Source organism: Argopecten irradians, unplaced genomic scaffold, assembly GCF_041381155.1.
Source record: "Argopecten irradians isolate NY unplaced genomic scaffold, Ai_NY scaffold_0036, whole genome shotgun sequence".
Taxonomy (NCBI): Eukaryota; Metazoa; Mollusca; class Bivalvia; order Pectinida; family Pectinidae; genus Argopecten; species Argopecten irradians.
Window position 1 is genome coordinate 52,373 of NW_027187503.1, and position 8,160 is coordinate 60,532.

The window sequence follows — 8,160 nt, forward strand, 5'->3', positions numbered from 1 at the left end:
CACAAAAAAGTTACACTGATAATTTATAAGTTTTTCATTGAGCACTAAAAAGGTATAACTTTTATGTGCCTTTTCTGTAAGGCATAAATAAAGCACAATACAGGCACAAAAAAGTTATACCTTTTTGTAACTTATTTTGGTAAGGGTTGAGAAGAAAATATGTAGGCCTACTGTCTATTTGTTCTTTAGCTCAAAAAGTGTCTTTTATGGGTTTTGGTATGCAAGTTGTGATGTTTTGCACACCACATACTATTATTGAATTAAAAAATGTAACTTGTAATATTAATATATATCTGGACGTTGTCTTCATACTGGCAACAGAAAAGTAGGTCTCATCAATAATCTTTGTTTGTTTGTTTGTTTGAGTTTTACGGCCCATCGACAACTATACTCAATATATGCGATGTCAATCTGATTTAAATACAGATCCTAATTATCACTATCGAAAGGAGTGGTTATATAATCTGTATTTTAATCAGATTGATGCGATGTAAAATATTCATCTGTGGGAATATGCATAATTTATGTGTTATCAATTCTATTTTAATCTAGTTTGTTCAACAGTACTGGCATTCTGCACTAACTATTGATATATATAAACATAAAGGCACTCGTTCAACAGAAAGTATTTCTTCACGAGTCCATACGTTTTGAACATTTCTGTACTTGTTTGTTTGTTTGTTTGAGTTTTACGGCCCATCGACAACTAAGGTCATTTAGGGCCAAACTACAAGTCATGCATTATTATCAGGATAAAAGATCAGGGTAAGAAAAGGCAGGTAAGGACTAAAACACAGATTGTAAACGTTTATTTGATAAAAAAAGGTTTGCATGGAAAAATAGTTTTGGTTAAAACACATGAGAAAACTCATGCACAAAGTTGAGGAAACGATGAAATGTTGAGATGATACGATGATATGATATGATGAGAAAACGTTCATATTTTGTTTAAAATACCGATTTTTTTTAGATAATTAAAAATACGATTATGTCTCACGGCATGAAACAAAGTGTACATGTCGGAGACATCGTAGTATTTATCTCGTATGTGTTTAAAATCAATACAATGCAATAAAATATGCTCCACTGTGAGAGGAGAATCACATGCATGGCATGTAGGAGGATCCTCCCCTCTCAATAGATAGGAATGTGTAAAATATGTGTGTCCAGTTCGGAGCCGAGAGAGAACAACTTCCTCTCTGCGGTCTCTCCGACTGGACAGTTTAGGATTAAGTGTAGGTTGAATTTTAAACAGTTTATTGTTTGTTTCGGTAGACCACCTTTGTTGCCAATGGTGTTTGATGGCTGACTGAATTGAAGGTTTGATGTCGGTATATGGTAGTTTCAAATCTGTTTGTGCTAGGCGAAGAGCAGTCTTAGCTGCTTTATCAGCCTGTTCATTCCCCTTTATACCCACATGACTGGGAATCCAGAGATAAGTAATTTGAGTTTTAGAAGATAATCGAAATGTTCGGATTAAAAGATTATGTGTGGAACAAAGGACAGTTTCGAATCAAATATTAATCCAAGAAATTTAGTTTGTTCAACTACTGGAATTTTAATTACATTGAGTGTGAGGTCTGGATCGTTGTGTGGTTTTCGTTTTTGACAGAAATGCATGCAGACAGTTTTTGATCTTGAAAATCTAAAGCCATTTTCGTCAGCCCAATTTTGTAATTTGCCTAAACATTGTTGTAGTTGTCGTTCTATAGTGTGCATGTTCTTTGATCTGTAACAAATCACTGCTAGGTGTATTTAAGCAATAAACTGTTACCAGATTTGACATACAGTTGATATGAAGCCCATCCGTCCAAAAGATAAATATTCATGACGCCCTAACGGGCGCCATTCTATTTATCTTCCTTCCGGATGGGCTTCATATCAACTGTATGTCAAATCTGGTAACAGTTTATTGCTTAAATACACCTAGCAGTTGTCCACTGTGTATCACCTACTAATACATAAGCAAAACCCTTACCTGTGATATTTTTGTGAAGGGCTTGTTTTAGCAAGCAAACATGTCAATTCCTCTTAGCTGTCATTTAGATGTTTCACAAATTGAACTTTCCACACAAATGAAAAGAAATCCTCATAATAATCCGTCCACATATCCACGTATACTATATCGTACCCGATGTACTCGGCTGGTCACATGCACGTGACCACCTGTCCCGCATAAGTGACGCTTCCATATATAAACTAACGAAGGCACAGGCGTGTACATGTGAGTGTAATATATAATGTACATGTATAATGAAGTGTTTTATTTGCTCGTATTTAACATATTTTGGGATCTAGCTGACAATATTACTTCAATGAAACCTTGTCAGGTGAGTGCAGTGTTTATTATATTTAGTTTGACAATGTTATCTGCTATTAGAATTACCGAGTTTGTTTACGTTATAATCAAAATGGATCTCGCACGTGGAAAGAAAGTATACTTTATATATATGGGTCTTAGAAAACTATTTGAGAAAACATTGGCCGCACAAACCATTTTATTCTTATAGCACGGTCTCAGGGTACACGTAAATACACTGACTGTACGTCTGTACAGTAGATCTAGAGCCAGTCAGGTGTTAGTTGTTACACCTTGAACAGCGAGCGTTTGACTGATTGCACGTGTGTGTGGTTCACGCGCTTTATATAGGGGTCGGTACCCGCAAGGGGTTGTCTCAGAAACGAATTTTGAAAAAAAAACTTTATTTTTATTTAAAATCTGAAATGTATACTTTTTAACTTGCATTGTCAGCTTTAAGTTCGCCAGTGAACTGGGGAGCGATTCATTCAAAGCTTGAAACGGTTGGCTTGTGTTGTTCATAAAAAGGCATAATATAACACTCTGGAGCACGAGGTGATGTTAATACAGAAGCCACACAGCTTCATGGAAAACTAGATTACCTGAATTATTAAAAGGATTTAGCGAGGATGACATCTTTAACATGGATGAGACAGGGATGTTCTTTAAAACACTCTTAAACACTCGTACCACTTGAGAGGTAAGTTAAATTAATTTCTTCAGCTTTTCTTAAAGAAAATTATGTGAGATTTCAATGTTTTTACTGAATTTACCCTGATGATCAATGAGTGCGGGTTTCTTATTCAAAAAAAATATTTACAGATGAAGATGTGCAGGCGGTAAAAGATCAAAAGAAAGGATAACTCTATAGCTTTAGTGTCAAGTATGGTCGGTGAAAAAATTCCACCATTAGTTATTGGAAAATCTCAAAAACCTAGGTGGTTCCAAAAAATAAAGAGAAAACATTACCAGTAACATACCGCGCTAACAAAAAGGCATGGATGAATTCTCATTTAATGACTGAGTGGCTAAACAAACTGGACAAAAAATGTAGACAAGGGAGACACATTTTGCTATTTTTAGATATTGCCCCAAGTCATCCAACACACTTGAACTTATGAAGAATGTGACTCTGAAATTTTTCCCAGCAAACACAAGTTGAAGTACAGAAAAAACCCAGCTCAAACAAATTCTGATGCAAATGCATTCCATGTCAACAAGAGGAATGCTGGACAACCAAAAGCTGCTGTTATCATACACGGTATTATCATACATGGACATTATAGTAGACACAGGTGCCACTGTCAACATTCCGGATGAAAAAACAATCCTGTCAATGAAAGAGTAAGCCTAAACTACAGAAATCAAACAAATTTACACCCATATGGATCTGGTGAGCCTATCGACATAGTTGGAACATTTGAAACGGAAATAAAGTCCAAAGCACAGAAGACAAGCACGCAAACTACAATTTATGTCGCAAGATGAAATTTCGATTCACTTTTGAGTTACCAAACAGCTATAGCCCTATCAATAATTCCAACCATTCGTGTTGTTTCAAAGTCTGAGACTGACTCAATTATAGATCGGTTCGAAGGAATTGGCAAGATAAAATATGTCCAAGTAAAGATACATGTTAATGAGGAGGTCCAACCAAAAACACAGCTGGTCCATTATGGTATAGAAAATGCTGATTTTGGTGCATACTCTTTCAGGTTTTCAAATAAATTTATAATGGCATGATTGTTGGTAGTACTTCATCCCAGCATGTCACAGGCCCGATTTCAGGTCCCTAGGCCTCTTGGTTATTTAGAAGAAGCCTGTTAAAGATTTTAACCTATTTGACCCCTGTGACCTTGAATCAAGGTCAAGGTCATTCATTTGAACAACCTTGGTAGCCCTTCATCCCAGCATGCTATAGGTCAAATTTCAGGATTCTAGGTCTCCAGGTTTTGGAGAAGAAGTTGTTTAAATGGAAAAGTTGACGCTGCACCACAGCGTAAGCTCACTTCGTGCAGGTGAGCTAACAACTGATGAAAGTTACACTGAGGTAACTGCCGTAAATCAGTTAGCCACTGTCTGTCATTTGCGGTTGTATTTAACTTCGTATATGTTAGCTCCTTTGACGTGTCCAGTAAGGAAAAGGAGTTGACGATCCATGCATTATCCTTGACAGATTGACTGATATTGACAGTCACTGGGGATTGATCTAGAGCATAACATCTAGTGACAAGCATAGCCTTGTTACCCGTGACACTTTCACCTTTCTTTTTCAAAATATCTTTCAGTTTAATACACGACAATCTGAATAATGCCTCAAGAGCTGCTGGCATTTCCTGGTTACTAGCAGCAGCTTATGACGTCCTTTGTTGCCGGAAGTGACGTCATGGATTGCACAACAGTCCTTTGTTGCCGGAAGTGACGTCATGGATTGCACAACAGGGATGCAATGGATTGCACAACAATGACGCAATATAGGTATTTCGCAATTTCCGGGATTGCACAGCAGTGATGCAATGGAAGTGACGTCAAGTATTGCACAACGGCAATGCAGCGAAGGTATTTCACACACGTAATGCCATCGATTGCACAACAGTGATGATGTTATTGATTGCACAATAGCGATGTAACAGGATTGCAAAACAGTCATTTCGCAACATCATACAATACTTCGCGGATTACACAACAACACACTGTTGTGAAATACATCCGCAGGTTTCATCTTGATTGTGCAATACCCGTTTGTAACAAGCAAACTGACAATGCAATCATTGTCAGACATAGGCCATTCTTTTGTTGGCGCCAAGATCCCTCTGGGATATCTTGTTGTAACATAGAATTACTCACGTCACAGTAAAAAGGTGCTTCTTTTTGCTTGATCAAGTTTACATAGTCTTTTTGTCAAATTGTTGATTTTCTGCTATTGTGTTGGGCTAAGGGTCGTTTTAGCAGAGAAACTAAAGTAAAATTCCAATTTATATATAGGCGACTAGGGACGCATTAGTCAAGTCTCTCAACTGCAGTTCTTAGGATGGGTGGAATTTGAATTTTGTCCATGCATACTTGGAATTTGAATTTGTCCATGCATACTTGGTAATTCAAAGACTTTGGTAGACCTAATTTCATTTGGAAATTTATGTTATATAGAAGCACTGTAAAATTTTATTTGCATATTACAGGCTGAAGTCATGAAGTAAATTCAGCATTGTTGTTACATGGGAAATAGAATTAGAATTAAATTTGTTTGTTTGATTAACAAGGACATAGTCATTCAGATCCCACGCCAATGGAGATATCAAAGCTGAAGTAAGTTTGATTGTGGAAAAAGGAAGTTGAGCTAAAGAAAGATGGAGTATAATTCAAGTAGAGCGGGGCTGAAATTGTTGAATTGTCAAAAAATGAAAACCTAAAAATAGCAAAAGGTACTACTAGACCATAAAAAGAATGTGTCTATGAAAGTTTCGTGGAAATATCTCTGCTGGTTTTAGAGTTATGCTCCGGAAATGAACCTGCTACAAAAATATGATATTTTCAGCAATGTTTCTATGGTTACAGAAAAAAGCACAAAAAGTGAAAACCTAACAAGAGGCCCAAGGGCCTTAAAGGTCATCTGACTATCTTGGCAAAAGCTTTATAGGAAAATAATTAGATATGGTTTCATGGGGGCCATCTTCAATCTGGGATCAACCAGAGGTATAACAACACTTTGACAAGATCATATCAGCCACATTTCATGTTTCAAGTTTTCAGTTTAATTGCACTGGTAGAACTTGAGAAGAAATTCAAAATGTGTTTTCAAAGCGTTCGCCCTGTGTGATGGCTCTTGGTTATCTCCATGGGACGGACACACATTAACAAGATGTCTATAATTGTCATGGTTGTTTCCAGCACCTGCTTTAGCGATTCAGTATACAGGGAAGTGGGACACGGACTGGTTCGCCGTTTTGTAAGTATCGTATAACTGATGACTGGGTGGGGTATGCTTGCGTGGTGTCTTCGGCGGCACTGACTTCAGTGTTATAGCCACACCGACTGATGCGTAAAACGACGACTATAGTTAGGACTCTTATCTTTTTCTCTACTTTATATCGGATTCGTACCTGTCTCTAATTGCCCTCCCTTCTGGTAACGCTGCCTCACTTTTGGCATTGAGTTGAGCTCGGTTCGCCCCTGTGATGGAAGCTTCTGGTGTCTGTGGGGACGAGACTGAGTTTCGCTCACGTTGTCAGTATAATGTGACCGGGAGTGGATGTGTGTTTGATTGGTGTCTTCAGCTCGATCAGTCAGTGTTATGTAGCCACTAGAAAAAGGCAAACAGTTTCAACTATACAAAGATGTACAACAACATGAATATACCGCAGTCTCTCAAAACACGACACCGCCGCACAACCATTACACGCAACACACCGCCATACCATGGGAGGCCGTCACCTCACTATGAGTACATATAATAAAATTTTTTGTTTTCCATGTTTTCAGATCTCAATCTGAGACCTTTCTTTCCACTTTCTGTCTATTGCACCTTGTGTTTTGGATCAATCTTCGTTTTCAAATATCAATCGTTGGGATATTCCGGCCTTCAGGCATTGACCATGGAAACTGTCGGTTTTTCGAAATCGGTGGTACTGGGTAGGTCTAAAACTAGGACTCGTCATCTTTCCTTTCACATCATATTCATCTGCCTTTTGGTGCCTGGAGTTTGCATATGTATAATCTTTACTAACGAGTTGTCGTTGATAAACGAGGGGGGCACAATTGATCTTCACCTCGTGTGTTCTCAGTATTTAAGTGTTTCCATGCTCTTTACTGCTCTTTGGTACAAACTGTTCTTTATAATCAAAGTGCCAAGGCCACTCATAGATGCTGTGAAATAAAGGACTCAAACAAATGAATAAAGAAAGTAGGTTTTTCATTAAAAATATTGAATTTGAACGGCTCATACGTATGATATTTAAAGTTGTTTCAAGAACAATAAGTTCATATAAACTTCCTGAAAGTAACTGAAATAAATTTTATTTTTTAATTATTTCTGAAATAACGATTTCAAAACAATAAAAACCAGTCAGAATCTGAGTATCATTTTTAGGATGCTTATGTCATGGCGCGTCGTCGCGTCCATCAACATTTCTTTTAAATCGCTACTAGTCATAGAGTTATGCATGGAATGTAACCCAAATTTGGCCAGAAACATCCTTGGGGAAATGGGAAATCAGAGTTTGTATAAATTTTGGCTCGTACTCCCAGGGGGACATCCTTGAGGAAGGGAATAGTGTTTGCATAAATTTTGGATCTGAACCCCATGGGGCAGGAGGGGCGGGGCCCAATAGGGGAAATTGAGGTTAATCCTGTAATTCGCTACTTGTCATAGAGCTGTCTGGAATGTAACAATTTTGGCCAGCATCATCCTTGGGGAAGATGAACAGAGTTTGTATAAATTTTGAACTATGAACCCCAGTAGGGCTTAGTAGGAGCGGGGGCCCAATAGGAGAAATAGAAGTAAATCCTTTAAATCACTTACTAGTCGTAGAGTTTCTGCATGGAATATAACAAAATTTGGCCAGAAAACATCCTTTGTGGAAGGGGAACTATTGTTTGTATAAATTTTGGCTCTCACCCCCTGGAGCAGAAAAGAATGGGTCCCATAGGGAAATTAGTGAGGTATATCTTAAATTCTCTTCAGAAAAGAAACGATGAACCCGTAATCAGAAGATTACTTGGTATTTCAATAACAAAGGTGAGCGATACAGGCCTCTGGGCATCTTTTTTTCAATTCTTTATTAATTATTAAAATTATTTAATTTCATCAATGTCTCTTCAAAGACAAAAAAGCACAACAAGTTAACATATCCTAATCTAACATT